Here is a 27,583-nt window from a genome sequence, read left to right on the forward strand (position 1 = left end):
TGTTTTCTTCCCTTTCCGCCTCAAATACGTTTGGAAATGCATTTTTCCTTCCAAGAAAACAAGAAATGATAATATTTTCCGTAGTGATAACACATAAAGTCTTTGATAAAGGGCATCTGATCCATATCAAACGTACAGGTAAAACCAGGAGTCAAGAGGTTAAAGTAATTAAACCTGTATGCCAATTCCTAGAAAACCAGAAAGAGGCTCATTGTTTCCCCCTCCCCCACTGCATCCCAGGATAGGATTCTTCAGCTTTTGGCGTCTGAGTCAGTACCTGGTAACGCCATCACTGGTCTTATGTTCTGCTATTTTCACAAGGCTTGCCACGAGGCCTAAACCTACAATTGTGCTGAGCCCAGCTTTACCAACCTGTTTTAGAAAAACCTGCCTGGATAACAACCCCTGTAGTGGAAAGGCTGAGGCGAGAAGACTGCCGGGAGATGAAGGCCAGTCTGGGATACAAATCGGAGTTCTAGGCCAGCTGGAATACAGAGTGAGATAAACTTAACCATCCCATCTCTGTTCCTTGTCAGTTTGGCTCATATAAACATCTCCAGAAAAAAAATACTTTACCGGGTAATAAAGAAAATAATAAGATTGCAATCCACCTAACATGAATGAATTAGTCTACATACAAATAAAAATGTGCTAACCCTTGGAGATGCCATTCTGGGACAGACAGTTATGCTCAGTTACTCAGGATAAGACTGCTTCTGGTTCAGATCAAGTTCCCTGATGCTTCCGAGAAGGATCAAGATGAGTTAACCTTAAACTCTTTCTGCAATCTACCATAGGGTGTCCTGATACTGGAGTAGGAAATTCTATTCTTAAATGAGTGTGCTCAGAATCTCAAAAGTTTGAGTCCCTGGTGACCTATGCCTGCTTGGCGCTGATAGCCAGGCCCCAAAAGAAACAAATCATATAGCTGTCCCACCATATGGGACTGACAGCCACGGCACCTTAATACTAAAACACTGCTGTGCTTGCTGCCCATGCCTCCGTGTAGAAGCTTGCTTTGCAGCCTTGCTGCATGTCTGATTAATTCTTTATACACTTGCTTATATCTATGGGAAATTCCCTCACAGTTTGAACATCACCATCTGGTCAACCCTGTTCCAAGCATGATAACTCCTTTCCCAAAAAAGGAAGTAAAGTACTTACATGATGTTTATTGTTCACCTGATATCATGTAACTTAAAATTTATGGAGTAGAGTGAACAATACTTAAGTGGTAGGAAGTTATTGATAACTTATGAGAGAGGAAAGGAAAGATATTTAATATATGTGTACACACATAAGTATTCATAGCATAACAAAGGAGAAGTATTTATGAAAATGATAGTCTTTCATTTGTTTTTTGTTTGTTTTGAGACAGGGTCTCTTTACATAGTCCAGGCTGTCCTAGAACTCATTATGTGTCCAGGCTATCCTCAAATTCAGAGATTTGCCTACCTCTGCTTCTTAGTGCTGGGATTCAAAGAGTACACCACTATACCTGGCTGTTTTGTTTTGTTTTGTTTTTTGAGATGGGTTTTTATGTAGAACAGCCCTGTCTGTCCTGGAACTCACTTTGTAGACCATACTGGCCTCAAACTCACAGAGATCCACTTGACTCTTCCTCCGGAGTGCTGGGCTTAGAGGGGAGTACCATGACCCTTAGCTTTTTAAATATTCTTAAGTTTTCTTTGTGTGTATGGGTGTTTTGTCTACATGTATGTCTGTGTATCACATGCTTGCCTGGTTCCCCTGCAAGATAGAGGAGGGTGTTAGATCACCTAGAACTGGAGTTACAGGTGGTTATAAGCTCCCATCCATGTGGTTACTAGGAATGGAAATTAGGTTCTCTGGAAGAATACAGGCAATGGTGAGCAATCCTGTCAGAGTCTTCTTTTCAGTAGCTCATCATGTATGTGAATCATAACTGTAATTTAAAATGTCTTCCTCCAGTATTTTCTGTGTCCCTTGGACTTTTATGAAAAATTTTTTTTCTAATAACTGATCTTTACCTTCATTTTCCTTATGGGTCTGGGCATTAACTCTAATCACAAGGCACAGTACTTCTAAGAACTAGCCCAAAGGATCTCTTGTGTTCTGATCATACCCTCCTCTTGGTTGTCGGGGTAAACCATTCTAGTCAAACCAACTGCCTTCTTGGTCTGTTGGCATGAGAAAGCCAAATGACTGGGTGGGAGTCTTATCTTCCAGGTTAGAAGCCTTATTGTTACATCTTGTAAGGGAAGTATTCCTCCATCAATGCTAAGATTCTAAGCCAGAAGAACATGCAGTTGTGGGAACAGGGACCAAAGAACACCAAGTGGGTCTTTAAGATTCACAGTGAGTGGTGCCAATTTTATTTTTATTTGTTCATTCTGGATCTCTAAATACTGGTTGTGGGCAAAATAGTACTACATACCAGATAGTGGTGACTCAGAACACATATAACATCTAGAAAGTCTTGTCCCAGTCCTGTAAGGAAGAAATTGACTCCTAGCTGGCGTCACCCATCAAACCAGCTGCTTCAGGGTGATGGGGAGTGGATAAGACCAGAGAACTGATAAGTGTGGGCCAATTGCCAAACTATTTTAGTAGCAAAACAAGTCTCTGACCAGAAGCATGATGTCTAGAAGATGAAGGCAGCAAACAGGTGATCTCTAAGCCCACACCTACTGGTGTCAGCAGAAGCACTGCAGAGAATTGAAGGTGAGTTTGTATCCACTTTTACATGTATTTCAGCAAGAACAAAAGCTTTATCTTCTCATGACTGGAGTGGATAAATGCAATCAAACTTGCCTTCGGGTATCTGACTTATGACCGCTAGGGAAGAATCTCAGTGTTGGTTCTACTGTGGAGAGATAAGACACTTAGACATAGGAATTGTGTGAAAGTCAATATTGCCGAATCTATGCAAAACCTGTATCTGGCTGGAAATAGTGGTTCATGTCTCTAATCCCCAGACAGAGATGAACAGATCTCTGTGAATTTGAGGCCTGTTTGGTCTACATAGTGAGTTCCAGACCAGCCAGGGCTACAAAGAGAGAGACTCTGTCTCAAACAACATCAAACTCTGTATCTGTGTCACCATAGCCATTTTATTCATGAGCCCATGGATATGAGTGACAGAGGAAAGTTGCCTGGTGGAGCTCACAGGACAGGTCATGCTATCTACGGAGAGCAAAAGAGGCCTCGTGCACACAGATGAACATTGAAGAAACCAGGAAGTTAAACACACAGCTTCCCTCCTCAATGGAATGAGGTACACAGCTGCTCTTCCTGGAATGCCAGGAATGATGGAGTTTTACAACCTGATGATCCTTTGCTGTCTGATGAGAAAGGCTCTGTCCATATCTCCCAGGATTTACTCATCCCAAATAGCCTTTTCTCTTAAACAATATTCTTTCCCTTTAAACAATATCCTTTCCCCTTAACAATATTCTTTCATTTAAAAACCCTTCCTTTTAGGTTATGAACCCCATAATGACTTATGAATGATGTCACTTGTGCTTCACAACAGCCGGAGTGACGTCATTGTTATCTTAGGGCCAACCTAATCCTGACTCTCACAAGGCATTCTTTCTACCTCAGTCATTTTAAACTAGATTCTTATCTAGAATGCTGTTTCTAGGTCAACAAGAAACCATCTTACAGATAAAGCCACGGGTTTGTTGTAAGAACTTCAGTGTTTTAAGCTTTGTGCTACTCATGGGGCTAAGTGAATTGTTAGCTGAATACTTTTCTCCAGAATTGTGCTGTGCTTAAATATGGCTAAAGTAAAAGAATCTGGGCCAGACTAGAAGTTCTGGTCCAGCAGCAGTTACAATAAAATCAGTTTAAGCCATTTGTTCCTGCCTGCTGTAAAGCCTCCAGGGGAATCACCACACCTATCCATTGAATTACTAACTTCTACTGGATTTCCCTTTTAGTAATTATTCAACATGTAACACAAATAACTGGTTTTTCCCCCAATTCACAGAGGTCTAATGACTTATTTTCCATCCAAATATCATGGATTTCCTAATCATGTTACAAATCCTTGGTCTACTAGCTAAACCATTAGCCACACCTCAGGAACTGGTTACATAATTATACATCTGGCTATCTCTCTTGCCAAGTAAAATGCTTGACAAGTTAGTTCATTGTCCACACTTATGGCAAGTGAGATTTCTTATAACACTAAGTTGCAGAATGTCCCAGGTAGAGAGTACAGTGCTGCAGCTACACACTTTCTGTTGCTGCTCGTATACAAAGTACAGTCATGTATAAACGGAGACCCGAGACTTCTCTTCCTCCATCAGCTGATTGTAGAGAACTGCCTGTGAGGCACAAGGGCAGGTGGTGAGAGCAAAGTCACCATGTGAGTGATACTGTGGGTGCTTTGCTTTCTTCTTTATGGAAATTACATGTGCATTTGGGACCTGAGAATGCATAGAACTCTTCGTTTGGATGCTGGAGTATGGTTGTACAGAGCCACCTTTGTGTCTTGATCAGTCGAATGACATCACTTCATCAGAGGAGCTCTGTTTGCATGGTAACTTGGTAGCCAATAGCTGAGTGGTCACTTTCCACTAAGACTCTCTAGAAAGCTGTGATGGGAGTTCGAGGCCAGCCTGGACTACAGAGTGAGTTCCAGGACAGCCAAGGCTATACAGAAAAACCCTGTATCAGAAAAAAAAATTATATTGAAAAATCAAGAAGTAAGAATTAACAAAGAATCAAGACTCTATTTGCATCACTGTGATGCTTAATCTTGGTCATCAATTTGCAGGACCTAGAATTACCTGGGAGACAAATCTTTGGGCATATCTATGAGAAGGTTTCTAGGTTAGATTAATGGAAGAGGGTAGACCCACTTAAATGTGGTCAGTACCAATCTATAGAATAGGCCCCAGACTTCATAAAAAAAAGAAAGCCAGCTGAACGTGATCATTCAGTGCTCTCTCCGTTCTGACTACAGAAATGTCGTGAACAGCCACCTCCTATTACCATATCTTCTCCACCATGATGGAGATTGTTGTGTTAAAAACTAAAAATCCCAGCCATTAGATTTTATCAAGTGAAGACTCAGGAGCTAGATGTGTTGAAAGCCTGCTAGCTCAGAGAAGCAGAGAAAGCACCTAGCTGACCTTCCTATTCTACCGATGCCACAGAAGAAAAAAGTTCCTTCTCCTTCTCCGCCCTGTCTTAAATAGCCTTCAACTCACTACTCCTAGAAATCAACTGTATCAGGATATACATGTCCAAGGGGCCTAGGGTACATCTTGAGCTGGCAGGAGAATTCGGTAGCATTGTCTATATGATGATGGTTTTGAAGGCATGGAAGTTGCAAGACTGAGGGACATGAAGTCTTGTTCAGAGAACCACTGAGGTCAGAAAATGTTGTGACAGGTTAGAATCTCTGAAAGGATGTCCCTAAAAGAAGCTGTGAGGGTGAAATTTAGGCTGTAATGAAAACGCTGGAGTACTGGAAATGCCAGGACCATGGAATATATGTCAAGGAAAGCTGTAGTCATAGAATGGAGCAGGCCTAAGGGAGAGGCTTTGTATGCTACAGTACTCAGAGCAGCAGGAGCAGGCTGTTCATCTCCATTGGAGTCCAGATGATTCTGCCCCAAGTGCCAGGTGCTATACTGAAGTTGCAGGATTTGGTGCTTTCTGTGCTGCACTCTGGTCTTTGCTTTGATTTTTTTGTGTTATGAACTCATTCCTCCCATTTGGAATGTGAATGCTTATACCGTGCTATTGTATATCAGAATGTTACAATTTTATTTTGATCGTGCAGGAGCTTACAGTTAAGAGATTGCCTGGATTTCAGAAGTGAGTCCACACTAATGATTTTGAACAGTGCTGGAACTCTTAAAGATGGCGAAGATGGAAATTGGACTGAATATGTTTCGCATTATGAGATGGGCATAATGTTCTGGTGACAGTGTTTTGGTGTCAAGTTGACAAGGGTAGAATTGTGATAGTTAAATCTTGATTGTCAACTTGACAGAATGTAGAATCACTTTGGAGACAAATCTCTGTACATGTAGTCATGTAATTCCTCCAGAAGATCAAAACAGCCAGTAACTGGGGACCAAACATTGGAATGCTTGAACTGTGCGGGAGATCTCATTCAAAATACCATACCTTACGGGATCTGTTGCAGACCCTTCTTTTCTGGGTGCCATTCCAATGAGCAGTTTTCTAAGTCATGGGATTGGGCTGGAGTGACAAACCTAAGTAAGGAATGTGCTGCCTCCCAAATGCAAAAGGGATGGTAGGTACCAGGCTTCTTTTTTGGTTCTAGGAGAGTCCAGTGCAGTAATTTACTCACATCTCTAGGTTTTCCCAACAGGCATCACACCATTGGATTCCTAATAGGATTCCATAGGTAAAGGGTTGCCATGTTTTGGCTGGATGTATTTCTCCACATCTGAAACACAATATCTTTGCAGAAATTATACTTCTCACTCACCTGCTATGTTCATATGCCACCATCATAATGGATGGAAATAACAGTTACTTTTCTCCTTGCTCTGATCAAATACCTTACAGGAAGCAGCTTAATGGAAGAAGAATTTGTTTTGGCATGTAGTTCAGGGCCAACATTTCACTGTGTTGGTGAGGCATAGTGGTGGGATCAACTCCTGCTCCTGACCCTTGACAGCAGGACACTGCTTGCTCACACCTTGTTGTGTCAGGAAGCAGAGGCCGGTGCTGTCATCTGGCTCTTTTCTTTTCCCCATTTTAGTCAGTCGGGAACCATAGTCCATGGTACAGTGCTGTGACCAAGCCAGCTCAGTCAGTCAACAGGTTCTCCAGGGCAGGATGGAGGATTAAAAAGAAAAAAACAAAAAAACAAAACAAAACAAAACAAACAAACAAAAAAAACAATTACTCAACATTGTAGCATGACCCCGGCCAGTTCTGAGTCTGAAGCAGGTTTATTTTTTTTTTTCCCAATCTGCTTTTACATCATTTTAATTACATGCAAGTAATAAGGTCAGTTCTAGGTTAAGGAACAAGCAAGACCAGAAACTCAAATAGTCAAGGAACAAGCAACACAATAAACAAAGTCCTGTGATCACTGATTCTAGAGGCTTATCAGAATGACCAAGATATCTGAGCCTACTTCCCTGTCCTAGTCCAAAGTCATATTCAAACCTGAAGCCTACTTCTTTGTTCTAGCCCCAAATCAGATTTCTGCCTGAACTTCCGTGTCCTGGCCCAATGTGAAATTCCTGCCTGAAGCCTACTTCCTTGTTCTGGCCCAATGTCAAATTCCTACCAAGCAGCCCCAAAAGCTCTCACAAGAGGGAAGTCTTCTCCCTCTCAGTTAAAAAATTTGTCCCAATGCTGTGCTTCACTGGTGCTCGAGGTAACTCTCAATTTAGCTGTGATTAAACTAGCATGTGATTTTTAAAAAATTTCTTTGATTAGAACAACTCTGCAAATATCAATTCTTTTGAATTGAACACAGAGCCAAGCATATTGCTGTCCTGTAGACATATTTAACAGAAATTCCCACAGGTTCAGAAAGTATTACACTCAAATCCAGCCTCCCTCCTGAGCTCTTTATCTTAATATAGTCATCACACAAATACACAGTCAGTATTCTGTCTCCCATGTGTTTTCTAGATGGCATAACAGGGAAGAAAAGTAAGAAACCTTTGCTCTCTAGAACCTAAAGTCTATAAGGAAGACAGAAAACATAAGCAATGGAACATCCTGTGCATATTTCAGCACTTAGAAGACCTAGGCAGAAAATCCAGTTTCAGGGCAGCTGTGGAACTATGTAGTAGTACCCTATGTTAAAAGTATATAGTGTGCATACACACACACACACACACACACACACACACACACACTTAGAATAGGTGCCATGTAGATAACAATTAGATGTATATCTAGATGAGTCCTTAAATAAGGCAATGTCCGTAGAGATAAAATAGAAATAGATTAATAAAGCATAGACTATGTATGAAGTGCTCTCTCTCTCTCTCTCTCTCTCTCTCTCTCTCTCTCTCTTTTCTTTTGAGATGGGATCTCTATGTAGTCCTTGCTGTCTGATTTGGAACTTGCTACTTAGGCTGACCTGGTACTTACAGAGATTTACTGGCTCTTGAGTGCTGGAATTAAATGTATGTGTTACCACATCCAGAAAGAAAGAAAGAAAGAAAGAAAGAAAGAAAGAAAGAAAGAAAGAAAGAAAGAAAGAAAATAAAAAAAGAAGACATGACCACTAAAGTATGGATAAGATTTTTATTGTAGATTTAAGGGAAAAAGCGGGCAGAGGGGAGAGTCCTGTTTGTACATGGCCACAGACTAAACCAGTCCATGAGAGGAGAAAGAGGGGGAGAGAACAAGAAGGGAACACACACACACACCACCCTCCACCAAAGAGGCAGCCAAGAGATCAGTGTAAAGGGATGCTGCTGGGGGAACTGAAGAGAAGGCCAACCTCTAGGAGGGAGAGGTTTAGGGTGGGGGTAGGGTGAGAGGGCTGAGGGCACTGAATAAGATTTGTCCCAGGTTTGAGACCTAACACAGGGAAGATTGGGGAAAGAAGTAGGGAAAGTGGGTTAATGTGAACAAGGGATAATAATACAGAGTTTATATGCTACCTTTAAAAATCATTTTTAAAAAGTTAGTTGGGAATAGTGGCTGTTGCCTGTATGTCAGTGGTTTAGTGACTGAGACAGGAAGATCAAGGTGAGCTCAAGGCCAGTTTGGGCCACAGAGTGAGATTTTGTTTCATAAAACTAAGAAAGCTGAACACTATGAAGCATGTTTATACTAGCAGCACCAGATAAGAAGGAGGAGAAGGAGGAGGAAGAAGAGGAGGAGGCTAGCTACAAGTTGAAGGCTATTCTGGTGTACATAGTAGGTTCAGCTATCACAGCATTCCTAGTCAAATAGCTAAAATCAAGTACTGACAATGGTAGGTGCTGGCTGAGCTCGATATGAGTTCTCATAGAATGTTTAGAAGCATTTTGTAATGTTAAATATAGATATGTATCTTACAACCCAGCAATTTCTTCTATCTGTTTGCCTGCCAATCTGACAAATGAGCGCTTATGTTCACCCAAAGTCATGTGCAAGACGGATAAGGTAGTGATTTTTGTAATAGCTTTGGCTGGAGACAACCCAATGGATAAGTACATTGTATAGCAGATCTGGAACGTAGAAGTTGATGAGAAAGAAGACAATTTTTGTTGTTGCTGCTGCTCATTTTTATCACAGGCCTGAACTACAACACCTAGCTTAGACAGTCTGTTTTTACAATCATAAGCATAGATAAGGCCTATAATCCTAGCATGAGGAGAGGAAAGAGAATTGGGACCTCAGAGTCCTTCTCTTCCATGAACAGGTGTCCAAGGTTAGTCCCAGGTGACTTCAGGCCTTGTCACAAACAAACAAGCACCCACAAAATGAACAGCAACACTAATACAACCAACAAAAGCAAATACATAACAAATAATACAAATTTCAGAGATAACATTGGTTGAAAAAAGTCAGACACAACAAATGCGGATTCTGTTTGGTTTAATATATATGAAGTTATCAAATTAAAACCGCTACCAGGGACAATGAAAAGGCTCAGGATGCGACTACCATGTGGAAGGTATGGAAGGAGAGGGAATTAGAGGTCGGACAGGGATCTAAGCCCGTAAAATTCATTAAGTGGCACACACATTCAGGTTTTTTACTCTGTAATCTCTTAGTAAAATACAAACATTGAATGAGAAAGAGATCTTTGGGTGCTCAATTAGATGGTCCTAAATGATCTCATAAAAGCTGGGAAGATTTCTAGAGGAAGCCTTGACTCACCAACCATGGGGACATGGATTGCTTCCCCATGTACAGACCTTCTCCCTCCTTTCTATCGCACTCTTGAAACTGGGTGGGCTACTCCATTTCATAGCTTTTCAAATTATTTTCTTATTTGTTTTTTTTTTTTAAATTAATTTTGCTGACATTTTAAAATTAATTTTTAAAATTTATTTTATTTTTAATTAAAATAAAATTGGATGGCCAGTTAGGGGCCTCCTCCTTGGGGAAGACTAATCCTACATCTCTCATCAGTCTTTAATTGTTTGAAGTTCTTCCTCTAGGGGTAGGTAGGGCCCCATAAGATTTCTTCCCTCCATGTTCGTATGTCAGCCGGTGCTGCCATTGTTCAGTTCTTGTTTAGGCAGCCATATTGTTGAGAACTCATGGATATAGCTTCTCTGTCACAATCTAGATTGCAACAGACTTCTTGGTCCTCTAACTCTTACCATCTTTTCACTCCCTCTCCGTGATGTTCCCGAGCCTTTGGTATAGAGGTTGTGGGTTACAGATGCATCTCTTGTGGTTGGTCACCCCATGGCCAGTTGTTCTGTGCATTTTGATCAGTTGTGGCTTTTGTAATGGTTTCTTTCTGCTGCAAAAAAGAAGCTTCTTCAATGAAGGATGAGAGCTACACTTGTCTATGGGTATAAAGATAAGTATATAGAATGTACTTAGGAATTATACTGGTTTAGGAAAGAGACAGTAAAAGGTTGTCCTCTAAGCTCAATGACCTCACCATCATGTGTAATTGGCTAGGTTACAGCAGTAGGCTAAATTGTCCTCCAGTTGAGGGGGTCTTAAGTCAGGCTGTTGGTTACTGCCAAAATACAGGCATCACAGCGGGGTAGGACCATTGGGTGCTTCCCCCCTTTGGCAGCTTACATAGCATCTTCTAGTACTGTGGAGCTAGTTCTCAAGGAGGAGGCTTTTGGATCAGAAGTCCTGAAGTACATGCTGTCTTCTGCAATAGGGGCTTATTTTCAACCTCTGGAAGCAACCACGGGCAACAGCAATAGCCTGTATTGTTGGAGAGTCTTTTGGATTTCCCTAACTAACAACTCAAGAGGAGAGTTTTTATACCTGGTGGTGGAGTTTTTGTTAGATAGTTTATGGTGTTTGGGGGAATCATTGTCACCCCATCACCTCATGTGTTGTAACTTCATTTAAACACTCACACACTCACTTGTGCGCACATGCACACACACACACTCACACGCACGTGTACACATATATGTAATTTTAGGTAAATATAAAATAATATGATCTCTGTATTTTTCAAGCAATCTTAGTATTATTTATCCCTCCTCTCCATCTCCTTTTGAACTGACCTCTCACCCCGTTTCCAACTAACCCTCCTACCCTATGCCGCTTTTCAAATTTTCCCCTTCACATTATCTGTCTCCTCCGAATCCTGCTAATTGTTTTGACAATTAGTCAGCAAACACAATTTTTGTAATGGAATGTCTACAAAAGGAACTGCAGACTGTAGGAAATTTTTGCTTCAAAGAAAGAAGAAAGACAGAGAAACAGTGTGAGAGGACCCGTTAGACTGGAGAGACACAGAGACAGGTCATAACAAAAGTTTGATCCAGAAGTGTTTGGGGCTAGACTGGAGGTGGTGGGATATAAACATTTTCCCACTCACCTAGCCAGGGTCAAGTCAGGCAAGGCCAGTTATGGACTAGCAGAGCTTCCGGCATAGTCTAGGAACTGGCACTTTATATTACCCACCCCATAAGTGGTCAAATATTTCAAATATTTCAGTGGTTATCTTGAGCTCACTGTCATGTGACCTAGGAGAAAAAAAATCTCCAAAAGAAAAATTAGCCCAAGGGTTAAATCGTTCTGTATCCAGGTTCAGTGTGCTGTAAGGAAGGAGATAACACCTGATTAGAGAAGTTGTTCAAACTGGGTCACATTTAGAACCATGTCCGTTTTTTTAAACTTAAAAAAACTTTGTGGTTTAGCCCAAGCTAAGTGCTTTTCATTGGTTCCTGTAGTCTGCTTGCTTTCTCTTGCTTGCCCAGCAACAAACTTTGTGTAAAAGACTGTTTTCTGCAGAAAGAAATGTGCACATTTCTTTCCAGAGTAGAAGTGCCACCCGGCTGTCAGCTTAATAAACTCTTGAGACTTTTCCCACTTGGCGTTTGTTCTCTCATTGGGTTTGGGCTCGGTGTCCAGGCCACTGCAACTGTAATTCTGGTGCCCTTTACTGCTTGTTTTATGCTTCTCTGTCTGAGGGATACAAAAAGTTGTGCCGTTAATAAACTCGCTTGGCAGCACTTCTGACTCCAGCTTTGGACTTCGTTTCTGGATCTTTCTCTCTCTCTCTCTTTTGTCCCGGATCCTCCTCCGGGGACTGTCTAGAGCTCTAATATGGCTAGTCAAACAAATACCAGTAAGCCGAAATAGCTCAGTTGGGAGAGCGTTAGACTGAAGATCTAAAGGTCCCTGGTTCAATCCCGGGTTTCGGCAAGTATTTACTTTTTCACACTTCATTTGTGTTCCTCATTCGTTGTTCCTTTGTTAAAGTCCCTGTTGTATGACAAGGGAATACATAATTTCACTGTTATCATAGAAAAAGGCTTTTGAAATTCCTATTGTGTATACGAAGCTAAGTTGTTCTTAAGTTTCCAGTAGATTCCGGAATGAAAATAAGAAAAAAAAAAAATACAGTGCATTATTCGTTTGAGAGTAGACTGTATTAAATGTATGTATAAAACTCAGGAAAGAGAGTGTCAGGGATAGTGGGCTCATATGCTAGGTCCTGGGTTCTGTTCCTAGCACCATCTTGGTTTCCAGGGTCTCTTCATACCAAGAAGTAAAGCCACAGCTATGTGCTGTGGGGTAGCCCAAACCTAGATGCTAATGTGTGCAAACGTTTGGAGACTCCGTTCCTTAATACCACGAGTCTCTGAGAATTTACTTTGAACCAACTTGAAAGAAATACGAGTTATCTCTTGGCAATAAATAGCGAGTTATGAGAAGCTTGCAATTTGCTATCTGGTAATTGGCATGCTTTTAAAAGTGAAACATAGGGTCATGAGAGCTTTTTTCAGGGAAAGTTCGTCAACCGTTAAAGATTTTGTTCTGAATGTGATGTCTAAGTATTTCAGGTTCTTTTGTTTAAAACTATAAACATAGCTTAAATAAAAAATCTCCTCCTGTTGTTTTAGTTAGAACCTTTCACACATCTGGCCGGTTAGCTCAGTTGGTTAGAGCGTGGTGCTAATAACGCCAAGGTCGCGGGTTCGATCCCCGTACGGGCCAGTGGTGGAGTTCTCTTTTAGGTCTCTGAGAGTCAGATTTTCGCCTGCTCAGAATCCAAAGTGTAAAATTCCTCTAAGGAAGTCACTACATTAAAAAGATGAGTGCACTCCTTAAATTCCCGCACTCAGAGGCAACGTAGGGCAGATCTCCGAGTTCCAGGACAGTCAAGCCTGCATGTACAGAGAGATACCAATCTGACTCCACAAATTCAAGAAAGAAAAGCTAGGTGTGATTGCCTACATCCTCAGCTCTTTCTCTTGGAAGGCAGAAGTTGATCCTAGCGGGTTTGAAGCCTACGTAGGTTGGGCTACAGTAGGAAATCCTGTCTCACGAAATGTTGCACGTAATATGAGAGCTTAGGTGTGTTTTAGAGACAATTAGGAGAAGGTACGAAATTCTCTTCTTTTCAGTATAGAGAGGAGGGCAGACTCAGTCAATGAGTAAGTTGGCGAGAGCGAGGCAATAATAACATCAAGAAAGTTTTTGTCTTTGTTTTTTGAACAGTCTCACTATGTGGTGTTTGTTTTGAAACGGGGTCTCATGTAGCCCCGGCTGGACTTGAATCTCTGATCCTCCTCTTGCTTCAGCCTCTCAGCTGGGCTTACATTTTTTATTTTTTTCTGGGGTAAATAAACACTAGGGTAAATAAAGCCTACTCAGGTGAGGCTTTCAGGCGGCTCCCAGTAAGATCTTGGTAGCTGTAGTAGTGGCCGGAGCTAGCTGGAAGCTGCGCTGATGTGGTCTGCTGGGCCCTGCGGGGTGCTCTGGACTGCGGAGGCCGCTAAGGACCTAAGACTTGGAGTTGAGTTTGCTGTACAAAGACCCAGCCGAGGTGCAAGGGTTCCCCGTAAGAGCAGCTGAGTGTTTCAGGACTCCCCTGTGCTCGGAGCTTTCTCTGGTGAAATTATTTCTTGCATAGCCTCATCTACTCAGAACACCAACAGTTAATATCTCTCCTCAACTGTGAGGTGCCCTTTGACAAGCGAAAGGCTGATTCTGTGTTGGCTCTTAGTGCAGAACCCATTACTAAATTATCCCTCTCTAATTACTAAATTACTAAATGCATCCCTCTCTAGCCTGCACCAAAGCAGGGACCGCAACACCAAGCCCCAAACTCTCTGTGAGAGGGAAGATAGGACATCCATTCCTAAACTAAGATGCTTTTGGTATAACTTGAGAAAATTCCTCTCACTTGACAGTAACCTCATCTTCCAGCCTCTCTCTTCACTCTGCCTGAAATAAAAACTTCTAGGTTTAGGTGCGCACTATGAGGCTTTCTTTTCGCGCTCCCTCCCTTTCTCCCTCCCCTCTCCCTTTCCTCTCCCTCTCCGGGTAGTTCTGGTATACTAGCTAGTGCTCAGCTTTGCAAGATCCTGGGGCTGAGGATCAAGGATGGAGACCCGCGAAGTCAACTAGGTCGGTGGCCAAAGCGAGTCTCGCTGGCGCCACTGAGGCCACAGCGCCAGTGTCCTGTGTCCCCATAGCCCGGATTCTTAGGGAGATGTCCCCCACCCCCCACCCCGCCTCGCCCCCCGTCGCCCTTTTGCAGTGATCATTTCTATAGAAAGAGCTGTGCACGGGAGAAGAGACCACCTTCAAAACTGAAAACTCTTCCCAGTAGGAAAAGAAAGGTACTGATGAAGCCAGAGAGAAAAGGGTTCTTTATAGCTTATCAGTTTGTTAAGACTGATCAGTTAAGACTTATCAGTTTGTTTAGCCTTGAGACTAGCTATCCTGCCTCCGCTTCCGGAACGCGGCGTTTCTGGCCCGCAACCGGTTTCCTTTAGGGTGTTTATTTAGCTTAATTTATGTTATTTTTTAGTTAGAATACAAAGCAATGTTTCCTTATGACATTTCCACACATATATCATTATAGTTTGATAATATCCTCCCTCTTGCCCTGCCAGGTTCACTTCCTTGCCGGATCTCTTCCTCTCTCAAAATCCTTTTCAGATGCTACGTTTTTTGTTACTCTCTTGTTCCATCCTCTTCCTCCTGGTCCTCCATCGTCTTTCTGCTTCCACCCCCTTCTTTGGTTTTAAAGCATTTCTTCTGACTCCTTAAACTATGGAAGAACTAGAAAGTAGAAAGAAAAGCTCCCAGAAGATGGGTAGTTAACTGCTTCGGAAATAGTTTTCAGATTCAGAAAATAACTTCACAGATTACGAATGCTTAGGCGCTTGATTACTACAAATTTGAACGATAGCATTCAGAAAAGAAACAAACAAGCTAACGGAACCAGCTAGAAGTCCAGCCTGGTATCTCCTGATTCGTAGTCAGAAGCACTATTCATCGTCCAACTGACCTGCACCCCAAGTTCCGTTAAGGGTCATTCCAGTGCTTTGTAGTGTACTGTAACAACTAGAAGAAATTATTTATTATGTTTAGGCAGTAACATAACTCAGAGCCATATCAGGATTGGTGGAGTGAGAGTACAATATATAATTAGAAAATCATGATTTATTTGCCTACATATTTCCACATAAAATTCTTTATTGGAAATAAGGACCAATTGTAATTTTTAAAAATTAATTCTGTTAGCTTATAAAATAATTTTTATACACATATCATTGTACTTTTCCCATTGTCACTCTTTCTCACTCAGTGATATTCTACCTACCCAGAAAGACCTTTTGCTTTGGTGCACCAACGTGCATGTATGTATGGGCATTTACATATTGTACTGGCCGTTTTGTGTGTCAACTTGACACAAGCGAGAGTCATCAGAGAGGAAGAGGCATTGAGAAAATGCCTCCATGAGAACCAGCTGTAAGGCATTTTCTCAATCAGTGATGAATTGATGAAAACACTGCCTTCAAATTCTACAATTTGTATGATTTTTGACAAGGTAGTTATCAATATGTAATTGATTACTCCTGCTACTGTAAATCAGGAATGATTGCCCATAAACTTACTTTGTTAGTTTATAGAAAAATCACTAAGTATTTGATTTAATAGCTAGAATAAATGAGCTATTTCCTCCCTCCCTCCCTCCCTCCCCTCTCTCTCTCTCTCTCTCTCTCTCTCTCTCTCTCTCTCTCTTTCTGTGTTTTTTTCTTTCTAAATACAGGGTCTTCTTGGACATAGTGGCTCATACATTTAATCCCAGAACTAAGAAGGCAGAGGCAGGCAGATCTCTGTGAGTTTGAGGCCAGTCTAATTTACATAGTGAGTTGCAAGCCAGCAGGCTGTCCAGGGATTAGTGAGACCCTGTTGAGAGAGAGAGAGAGAGAGAGAGAGAGAGAGAGAGAGAGAGAGAGAGAGTTTTACTATGTAGTCCTGAGATTACAAGTGTGTGCCATCACACTTGGCTTCCTGTTATTAGTTTCAACATGTTATAGAAACTGAAAAGAAGAAACCTCAAAGAATATGTATCAGGAATACCCATGTGTGAATCACTTGTGTACCAGCTCCATACCTCTGCAAGCCTCAGAGAGTGCACTGGGAACTTCACACATAACACAAGTCCACAAGTCTTTTTCTACTCCTCTTCCTCTTCCTCCTCCTCCTCCTTCCTCCTTCTCCTCCTCCTCTTCCTTCCTCCTCCTCCTCCTCCTCCTCCTCCTCCTCCTCCTCCTCCTTCTTCTTCTTCTTCTTCTTCTTCTCTCTCTCTCTCTCTCTCTCTCTCTCTCTCTCTCTCTCTCTCTCTCCAATTCCAAATCTGAGTCTTCACAAAGAAGAGTGTGTTGTCAGAAAAGGAGTGTATCACTGACTAAAACAGGAGGAACTGATAGTTGGAAGCAGGACACAGAAAGAACTGGTTTAAATGGGAATTGATGGACTGGACCATAGAGAAAGGACATCTAAAGAAGGGACAATAGTTTTTATTCTGACAGTAGGGAGAAAAATTAGCATGGTCAAAGACCAGCCTTCAATTGTAGAAAGCAGCAATCATCCAAGATATGATTTCTGTTTGTTTTTAAATCAAGGTGAGGTTGACATAAGATGCACAGGTCGATCAAAATAGCATGACAGCTCTCAGATTCAGTTCTGTCTTAGTGTCATACTGTTTCTGTGACAGATCCTATGACCAAAAGCAAGTTAGGAGAAGAGAGGTCTTATTTCAGTTCATAACCAAAAAAGTCACATGCCATCACCCAGCAGAACTGCAGCAGAAGCCAGGAACACTGCTTGCTGGCTCCTGTCTAACTAATCTTTTACAAAACCAGACTCACCTGCTGAGAGAACCACTCCACAAACAATGGGACGAACCCTCCTGTATCAATTACCAATCAGGACTCCACCCCCAACACACACACTTGGTTGAAGCTAAAGATTAATAGGAAAATATTAAAGGCAGAAGCTGCATCTTGCAGTTCTGGCCCATAATCATAGCTACTCAGAAGGCCAAGACAAGAGAATCAATAGTTTGAGGCTTGCCTGAGTCATGGAGTGAGTTCAAGGGAGACCTGAAAATCTTTGTGAGACCCTCTTTGTTGTTTTATTTATAAAGTGGATGCAGGGACTGGAGAGCTGGTGCAGTGGCTAAGAGCACATACTGTTCTTGCTGAGGGACTGATTATTTCAGTTCCCAGAATCAATGTTCAGCAGCTTGCAACTCTTGTTATTCCAGTTTGGGGATCTAATGCCCTCTTCTGATCTCCACATATACCCACACTCACATTCATACACATATCACCCACCCATACACATGCTTCAAAACAAAATAAATCTTTTAAAAAGTGGGTCCAGGGGCTGGAGAGATGGCTCAGCAGTTAAAAGCACAGACTGCTCTTCAGAGGTCCTGAGTTCCTAGCAACTGCATCGTGGCTCACAACCATCTGTAATGGAATCAGATCTGGTGTGTCTGAAGTCTGCAAGTGTACTTACATAAACAAACAAACAAATACATCTTTTCAAAAAAAGTGGATGCAAAGGGAAAATTAGGTTAAGATGAAAAATAAACGTTAATTCCAAAGAAAACAGAAGGAACAAAGGGGCACGTAAAATTCAACAAAAAACAAAGAGCAGGAGAGACCAGTAGAAATGATAGGTTAAATTGTAAGGGTCTGAAAATCGCTGAAGAAAGACCCCAGACTCAAATAGTAGCCAAAGACAAAGAGCGTTTATTCTGCAGAGACAGCCAGCAGGACGCTTTCCATTGTTTCCAAGTTGTAACCCCTTCAGTGCGTGCATGGAGTTCCTCTTAAAACAGGACTGCTTTATTGCTTCTGAGATAACAGCAGACCTCTAAAACTTAGGGCACATTCCAAAGGGTTACAGAAATCATTAACCAAAGGTCATAAAGAAGATGTACACCACAGGACCCCAGGTGCAAAAACAGGAGATAAGATATTGACTGAGTTTCTCAAACCTTCAAGGTCAGCTTAATTATAGTCTAAAACTTTTCCATTACCCTGCAAGCCAGTAACAAACGGTGAAAGTTAAGGAAGACAATTGTTCCTAGTGTGTATCCATGAAGGCATTCTCTATTATAACCTCTTATTCAATTTATGATTGAATTTATGTTCAGACCTGCAGTGTTTTTCACCGTGTGAACACAGGCTCCTGAGTCTTACAAGTACTGAGAACAAAGGGCAGAGATAAGTCCCCCTCCCCTGAGACTTTGACTTAGAGACGAGCAATTCCCCGCCCAGACTTTACCAAGCCTCCCGCTGTGTCACTTTGAGGTGCTAATTGAAGGTGGCAGAAGCCAGCTTTCAAGGGACTGGGTCAGGTGGATCAGCAGCAGAACTGCAGAATCTGCAGAATACCTTTCATCCAGGATAGATAGCAAACTGTCTCAATGGTCCAAAGCTTAGTTTCTGAATGGCGTACAAAAGATGAACTCCTTAAAATTCAATCATATGAATTATCTGCATCAAATGTAAATGAGACAGGGAATTCAAACCCAGAGATTGTTGGGCTGGATTATACAATAAAGCAAAAAGAAGGAGCCAATTACATTTTGCTTCAGGAAGCACCCTAAGGGCCCAGATGTGGTGGTATGGTTGGAGCCCGGTAAGACCCATAGAATACAAAGACGGAAATAGCCGCCCAGACCGAGCAATGTCCTTGAGCATACCTTTCTTATACCCCCTCCTTCCATAGCCTTTTCAGAGACCTTGAAGGAGGGACACAGAGGTTTAGTCTCTGCCAACATGCTTCCGTGAGATCATCCTACATGCTCCAAGCAGCCCTCCCTCCCGACACATTCCAGCCAGCCTTAGAATTTCTACTTTAAGGCTTAAAAACAACTACAAGCGTGCTGTATTCAGGAGACAATGAAGCAAAAAAAAAAAAAAAAAAAAAAAAAAAAAGTACCGTTTTGCTGTGCTCATTGTTAGATTTCTTTACAAAAAAATACTTCACCTGAGCCTAAGCATACACATTAAAGCTGTTTTAAAGTTCTGCCTCTTTGATCAGTATCCCACAATAGTTTGTCCATCTCCAACCCTAGTACTTGGCAGACAGAGACAGGAAGACTACTTACTGAGAGTTCCAGGCAAGCCTAGGATACAGAATCAGACCATGTCTCCAAAGAGATGTGGAGGAAAAAAAGGAAGAAGGAAGTGGAAGGACAGACATACAGAAAAACACCGAGGAGAGAGTTACCATGGAAGCTGAGAGAAGCAGGCCTGGTGGTATGTGCCTGTAATCCCAGCTTCCTAGAGGATAAAGTAGAAAAATTGTAACAAAGGCAAAGTCATACTAAGCTGCAAGGTGAGCTCCAGGCCAGCTTGGGGTCCAGAAAGGAAAAAAAAAAAAAAAGACTTGGAAATTTATTATTTGATTTTTGAGACAAAGACTCACTGCATAGCCCAGGCTGACTAAGATTTTCCCATCATCCTCCTTATTACTGGGTTGGCAACCACATGCCTGGATTAGACTACCAGTCTCAAAAACTGGGGTGGGGGTGGGGGGAGGAGGAGTAAGTAGAGTTTGTTGTCGACAGTGGCAAAGAAGAGATCCTGGGGGCTCAAACAGAGACCGAGAAAGAACAGAGGGGATAGACATTTCACACACGGTGCTGCTGAAATCAGCAGGACTTGTAGTGATTTGAAGGGTGCTAATAGGAGAAAGAAGTTCAAGGTTGTTGGTTGGGGAGTGTCTTAGTTACTGTTCTATTGCTGTGAAGAGATGCCATGAGCAAGGCAGCTTAGAGAAGAAAGCAATTAATTGGGGGCTTCCTTACAGTTTCAGAAGGATAGCCCATGTCTATCATGGTGGGAAGCATGGCAGCAGGCAGGAAGGCATGGTGCTGGGGTGGTAGATAAGAGTTTACATTCTAATCTACATGCAGGAGGCAGAGAGAATGAGTCTTGGCCTGCCTTGGGCTTTTGAAACCTGCAAGCCTCCTTCCAGTGACACACCTCCTCTTGTAAGGCCACACTTCCCTAATACTTCCTAAACAATTCACCAACTGGGAACCAAACATCCAAATATATGAGTTTATGGAAGCCGTTCTCATTCAAACCAGCACAGTGAGTTTAGCTTGTGAAACATACATGTCTGGGACTTGGTTGGAACTCCATCTCTAGTATCTCAGGAACTACTGACTCTAAACACCCCACCGTGGAATGTCATAATTGGAAAGTAGCAAGATGCTTGAGATGTTTCTGTGTGATCATGACTAAGGTGTGGGCCCTGTCAGCTTAAAATTTAAGTGTCTGTGTTTGATGGACACTCCTAAGATTCTGTAGATTTCAGCCTCAGTGTTAGACATTAAAGGAAACACTACAGCAGGCCACAAGGACAGTGGATTGCTGCTAGTCTGGAGCATACCAGTGTTTGGAAGCCATTTTCTGCAGTGTGATTATTTTCTTTATTTATCTCATTCCTAAAGTCTTTGGTTGGACTCCAGGTAGGAATAGCTGGGCTGCTGCTTTTCCCCAACATTCTCTACCACTGTGATTCTTTTGTTACCTTTGTGTGCATATCAAAACTCATCAGTTAAGGGAGTGTCCAATCTTGACACCTGGACAGAAGAAAGAAAGAAACACACAGCTGGTGAAAGGCCGCTCTGGGCCTGCAGTATCCTATACTCAGGAGGCAGATGGCTCTGAGTGTCAGGAGTTCAGGGTAATCTCAGCTATTTAATAAATCTGAAACCAGCCTGGGTTATAAGAAAAGACACTTCTCAGAACAACAGACAAATAAATCCCTCAAAGACAGACATTTCTATTTGTACATGACACTTGGTGCTTCAGGAAAGAGGCTCTGGATAAGTAAATGATACAATAGGTCTGGAATTGATCCTTGACCACAGACAGATGATTGATCAAATAAAATTTGAGGTCATCCTGGGCTACAGAAGCTAGCCTCAGCTATAGTGTAAGGCAATGTCTCAGAAAGAGAAGAAAAGAGAAGACAAAAGAAAAGAGAGACAGGCAGTGAGCCGTCTGTTGATCCTTTAGCACAGATACATCTGTGAGTGTCTGAGCCATGATGAAAGAGTTATATGTATTTGTCATATTCTTCTTTTACCTGTTCAATGCTTTCAGAGGTACATATTATTCTGTAATATTCATTTTCATTGTAAGGGTATTTGTTATTATCTTATTTACTTTAATTTTCTAGTAATGGCAATCTAACGCAGGGCCAGGTAAGCCCTGGCACACACTGCATAATCCTGAATGCTCAGAGGAAAAAAAAAGCTTCATAAAATCCAATTCCAATTCTCTGTAGAATTCGGTGAACCTTATTGAAGAAGGAAGAGTGAACTTTTACAGAGTCTAGCAAATCAGAAAATACATTTTAGAACATCAAAAGTAGGGAAAGAAATAGAAAAATAAACACGAATGTCTTAATTTTTTGGAGTTTAATGTTTTTGCAGTTATTCTATACAAAATCTACTAGAAAACACTCAAAAACATCAAGTATTACAAAAAAAATAAAGAAACAAAAAAACAAAAAAATAGACAAAAAAAGAGAAAAACAAAACAAAACAAAAAAAACCATCAAGTATTAAGATGACTTTTGTCAATTACCTGTAGTCAGTTTGTCAGTTGTTAGATATGTATATTTTGTTACTAGTCACCTTTAAAAAAAAATAGTGCCTCACTATACATCAGAGTCATCTAGTTACTGACTCATCCCAAACTCAAGCACTTCAAGTGTGCATCATCATTCCTAATATGTTTAAAGTTCATAAATTTATTATCACTTCTTCTCAGTAAAAAGTAAAGGAGCACACTTCAGCTAGTCTATACTGACCATGCGTCTGTAATCTCATGATCGCAAAACCAACGTTCTCAGGAATTACTGGAAAGTTTTTCTCAAATCACTTCATTACCCATCTACATATTCCAACGTAAGGCTGTTCGTTTTCTCAGCAAAGTTTAATACGACGTGAAGAAAAACACTCCAGTTCAATTAAGGCAAATATCAGGTGGGATTAATAAGAGCCAAGCAAAAAGGCCCCGCTGGGATTTGAACCCAGGATCTCCTGTTTACTAGACAGGCGCTTTAACCAGCTAAGCCACGGAGCCACAACTGAGAAAGGGAGTAGTTATATGTTATTTGAATACGACCTAACACGTTTGTAAGGCTCAGGAATCCTGGAAATTAGCTTAGAAATGAAAAAGATCAGAAATACCAATCACAACCAAAGAAGAACTTTCTCTTAAAATGACTGAATATTGTAGCTGGATTGAAGAAGCGACCTTCCGTTGGCAAAAGCCTTTTGCTGAAACCGGAGGAAAGAATCTTGTCTCATCCATCGCAGCGTCGGAGCCGCACCTGCTGCTGTGTAGTTCCAAGTGGGAGCAGCATCTTTGGGTGTCCTAGGCGGAGAGAAAAAAGCCCTTTCCCGGGCGCGGTTTATCTCGTTTAAGGGAAAACAAAACAAGAACCCAAATGTTAGTTTGGATGACACAGCGCTTCTTGAGGCTGAATCCCAAACAAAAGAAGTGAGTGCAATTACTTAAAAAAAAAAAAAAAAAACTGAAGGTCAAAGAAGAAAGAAAAGCAAGCTAGCAAGCTAACAAGAAAGTAAGACTGTTTGTGATCTTTTATAGGAAGTAAGAAAAAGGGTTGTTTGTATCATGGCCGGTTAGCTCAGTTGGTTAGAGCGTGGTGCTAATAACGCCAAGGTCGCGGGTTCGATCCCCGTACGGGCCAGTTAAAGGGTATAGATTTTACAAGAGGAAAGCTAGGTCGTTGTCTTCTACTGTTCTATTTCCTCTAATATAAACACAGTTGAACCCATCAAATCCTTATTAAGATTTCTGAGCCTTAAGTGACGGTTCACTCACTACTACACTTTTATACTGATGATCAAATATGATCCTCATATATCCTAGGCAACTGCCAAGTCTTCCTGATACCGTTCTCAGTTTTTCTCTAGCTGAAATGTCCACTTCACTCACTATTTGTACTTATTATTGGCACCTGGCTTTTCTTCACTTCCACTGGACCTGGACATCAGTATGTTTGTTCATTATTGTTCTAGAATGCTCGCCTGCCTGATAGCTTCAAACCCTGAGCATCACGCGTAAGCAACACCCCTTTCCCTTATTTTTGCTTCTGTCTTCATATTAGTGAGGGTAATAATTTATTCCTTGAGAAATAAAGCTTTGGGTCACTCTCATATTTTAACTATTAGATCTTTAGTGCTGGCATATAATAGAGTCCATATGATTTAGGCTGTATGAACGACAATAGATATACGTGCAGGCAAAACACCCATATACAATAAAATAAAATAAAATAAAATAAAATAAAATAGGTTGAAGTCCTCAGTATATTTTATCCCTGTAGGAAGTAAAAACATTCAGAGAAGAAATGTAAATACATCCACGAAGTAATACACGATTCCATTGAAATCATATATAAAATCAAGCTGTCAATCATGGTCATTTGTCATACATGGTCATACAGCAGGGAAACAGTTTGACAGTGGACTGGGTAAATTTGCAACCTTGTACTAGTTAGTTTTTGTCAACGTGACACTAACTGTAATCACTTGAAGAAAGGGGAACCTCAACTGCCTCCACAGACTGGTCTGCAGCGGCATCGGATTGATTTTTGATTGATACAGGAGGGCTAAGCTCACTGTGGGCAGTGCCATCTTGGACAGGTGGCCTTATGCTGTATAAGACAGCTGGCTGAATACGAAGAATTGAAGCAAGCCAGAAGGCAGCATGTCTCTATGGTCTTTGCTCTAGGTCCTGCCAGCAAGTTCCTATTTTGAATTCCAGAGCCTTCTTCCCTCAAGCATGAACTTTATATAGCCTGTAAGGTGAGAACACACCCTTTCCTCCCTCAAGTTGTTTTTGCTTGTGGTGTTTTATCAAAGCAACAAAAGCAAACTTGAGTCTCAGGATAAATTTCCCTGGGATGGAGGATTAGCAGACAGGCCTGTGTATTAGTCAGGGTTCTCTAGAGTCACAGAATGTTAGGAGTTGGTTCAAATGCTTTGTCTCCAAAAAAGCAGAGCTTGCAGACCTGAGGGTCCCTGCCCCAGCTGGCTGTGATTGATGATAAAGGGTTGCTGTACAGCCATTGACTGTAAGGGAGACAAGGAGGGACTTTTAGATTGCGCAGGCAAGAGACTGAGGGGCAGGAGGAGGGAAGAGAAATCACCATGACTAGGAGGAAGAAGGATCAGATTTAAAAGCTGCATGAGAGAAACCATCCAGCAATGTAGGGGGAAAGGGAATGCGGCCCTATGTGAGTGTGTATGTGTGTATGTGTGTATGTGGATGTCCTCATAAGGTAATGGGGTAGCAGAGATGAAATGTGGAGTTTAGAAGGTGTTAAGCCAGCAATACTGGAGGGAAATGTATGCTAGCTGCAGGGAGGATTAGAAACGCTCAGCCATTGAGCTAGTCAAGAGATACCAAGTTAGCTGGCATTTGTGATCTCATTCGTGAATCCAGAGACTCTGGCAAGTGGCTATAAGTGCAACCCACCGGGAGCATAAAGCAGTTTAACTAATTCACCACCACAACAGAATTTATGGAATGTCTCTCTGTATTAAGGGAAATTATTGGAATGACTTACAGTCTACAGTCCAACTAACCCAACAATGGGTAGCTGTGAATGGGAAGTCCAAGAATCTAGTCCCACAAGGCTAGATGTTTCAGCTGGTCTTCTGTATATGCTGAAATCCTGAAGAAGTAGGTTCCAACAGATGTGCCGACAAGTGCAAGCAGGCAAAGAAAGAGTGAGTCCTTCCTTCTTCCATTGTCCCTATGTAGGTCTCCAGCAGAAACTATGGTACAGATTAAAGGTGTGTACTACCATGCCCAGACCTGAACTGTTCTTGAAATTTGATCTGTCCCATGCTGGCCTCTAACTCAGAGATCTATTTGCTTCTATCTCCTGGGATTAAAGGTGTGTACCACCTTGCCTGGGCGTAAGCTTTTTATAGCCACTATGCCATCTGAATCACAGCTGTGCCTTTATTTCTGGATTGTAGTTCCTTCTAGACATAGTAAAGTTTACACTTCAGAATAACTATCACAGCTTGTAATGTCAGGTTTTGAGATCGAGATAGAATGACTGCTGTGAGTTTCAGGACAGCCTGGGCTAACAGAGTGACCCCAGCAGCTCAGCTGGTACTGTGCTTTCTTAATATGCAAGAAGCTGCATACCTAGTACCACATAAAACCCTGCACCATGGCTCAGGCCTGTAACTCAGGATGTAGGAGCAAAGGCAGAAAATTGAAAGTTCAAGGCTGCCCAAGTTACCTGATGTCCTCTCTCAAAAAGCAAACAGAAAAGCAAACCCAAAGGCATGGTCATCTCCTTACCGGGAGTGACCACCTTCATAGGACTCCTGCTTCACAGTCAGGCCCTCAGACTGTACATGAAAACACTGACTACAGTTGCTTTTACCTTACTCACTGACAGCACTCAGTGTGGGCTGGGGGTCAGTAAGAAACCTTTTCCAAGCAAAGACAAGAGATTTCTCCCCCCTAAGTTTCATCTTGCCTTAGGATGCAGCTCAGCTGGCAGAGTGATTGTTCTAGGCAGTGTTCTTGCCTAGCACTGCTGAGGCCCTGCATTTAATGCTCTATACTTCGAGTGGAGGTGGGGGTGAGCCAGGTGTCAGTATGCATGCCTGTAATTCCAGCACACGGAAGGCCAAGGCAGAGGGCTGCTGAGAGTTAGAGGCCAGCCTGGGCTACATAGCAAGACCATACCTCAAAAAAGAGCAAAGCAACTCCCCTTCCCCCAACTAAAACCAAACAGAAAGAGGAGTGAGGAAAATTGAGGATATAAAAGAAGGGGCCAAACACTCCACTGCTGAATTTACAAACGTATCACACGTGCTGAGCTAATAGAGAACAGGAACAAAATTCCATTCTTTTCTTACTTGCATGTATTAGTTAAATAGTTTTGTTTTGTTTTGAGAGGGAGTCAGAGTTTTGCTGTTTTGTTTTGAGAGGGAGTCAGAGTTTTGCCTCAGTCTCCCAAATGCTTGCACCAGCCACCACATCTGCCATTTCTTTTTCAGTGTCCTTTTTCTTTATTTTTCTTTCTATATATGTTGGTGTGCCTCAGTGTATGTCCACCATGTGCTTCGGGGGCTAGGATGGCTCAGAACATTGCATCTGATCTCTCAAACTGGAGTGACAAGCAGTTGTGTGTCAACACATGGGTTCTGAGAACTAAGCATGGGTGGAGGAGCAGTAAGCATTCTTGACTGCTGAGCCATTTCTCCAACCCTCTTCTTATTTTTAAATCTTGTTTTCTCTTTCAGCAAACTCTTGTACAGTTAATGTTACAGTCTTCTTGACAGGGCAATGAGATGTCCACATAGTTGGTCAAACATCACCATGGGCTTCCCTGTATAGCTTTTGTGTCCTTCCTTGGATGAGATTAACATTTATTCAGGGAAAGAAGATGGAAGAGGGAAGAGGGCCTCATTCTACTGATTGCAGAAGCAAATAAAACAGAAACAGATCTTCCATAGAGAGGAGGTCTTGTCTCCTCTGCCACTGACTGCTTTTAGAATGAGACATTGTTTTCCTGTATTTAACTTCAAACTGAAATATTATCAACACTTTCTAGGTCTTGAGCTGGTACCCTTTGAACTGAAAAATCTACCATGGACTCCAGCTTGCTAACTGCAAGTTTAGTGAGTTGTCAGTCATGTATTTATACACATATATTCACTTCATATTGATTTTGTTTCTGACTAATAAAGTGGTAAAGACAAGCTGCTTACAGTGAGGTGGTAGAGCTGTGAATGCCTTCATAATTTCTACACAAAGATGACTCTAATTTAAGTTTTCATTTTTTTCCCTCCACAACTATTTTCTCTTTGAAAAGAAACTCATCTCTGGAGTCCCTTCCTTTGTACCAGAAAGTCTGGGAGGACAGGGACTCATTTTTCATACTAGTGTTGAATGCCCAGTACTCAAATGTATGCAAGAAAATGAACCATCAGTGCACTGACAGCTGATATTATAGTATATATTAGGTCTCAGATTGATATCTACAACTATATGTATACTGCACTCAATTACATAAATCATGTTTATAACACATAGAAAACATGTGTTTATATTAATATAAAAGAAAATAATAAGCTTTCAAGTAGCCA

General features: G+C 41.7%; 4 non-coding genes across 4 annotated transcripts; 3 read left to right on the forward strand and 1 right to left on the reverse strand.

Moving 5' to 3' along the window:
* The first annotated feature begins 12,218 nt into the window (after positions 1–12,218).
* On the forward strand, positions 12,219–12,291 carry Trnaf-gaa (transfer RNA phenylalanine (anticodon GAA)). The gene has a single exon. It is a non-coding gene; the product is annotated as a tRNA-Phe (tRNA).
* A 721-nt stretch (positions 12,292–13,012) lies between these two features.
* On the forward strand, positions 13,013–13,086 carry Trnai-aau (transfer RNA isoleucine (anticodon AAU)). Its single transcript has one exon. It is a non-coding gene; the product is annotated as a tRNA-Ile (tRNA).
* A 9,357-nt stretch (positions 13,087–22,443) lies between these two features.
* On the reverse strand, positions 22,444–22,517 carry Trnat-agu (transfer RNA threonine (anticodon AGU)). The gene has a single exon. It is a non-coding gene; the product is annotated as a tRNA-Thr (tRNA).
* Positions 22,518–23,074: 557 nt separating this feature from the next.
* On the forward strand, positions 23,075–23,148 carry Trnai-aau (transfer RNA isoleucine (anticodon AAU)). Its single transcript has one exon. It is a non-coding gene; the product is annotated as a tRNA-Ile (tRNA).
* The last annotated feature ends 4,435 nt before the right edge of the window (positions 23,149–27,583 follow it).

The sequence above is a fragment of the Arvicanthis niloticus genome, chromosome 8, assembly GCF_011762505.2.
Source record: "Arvicanthis niloticus isolate mArvNil1 chromosome 8, mArvNil1.pat.X, whole genome shotgun sequence".
Taxonomy (NCBI): Eukaryota; Metazoa; Chordata; class Mammalia; order Rodentia; family Muridae; genus Arvicanthis; species Arvicanthis niloticus.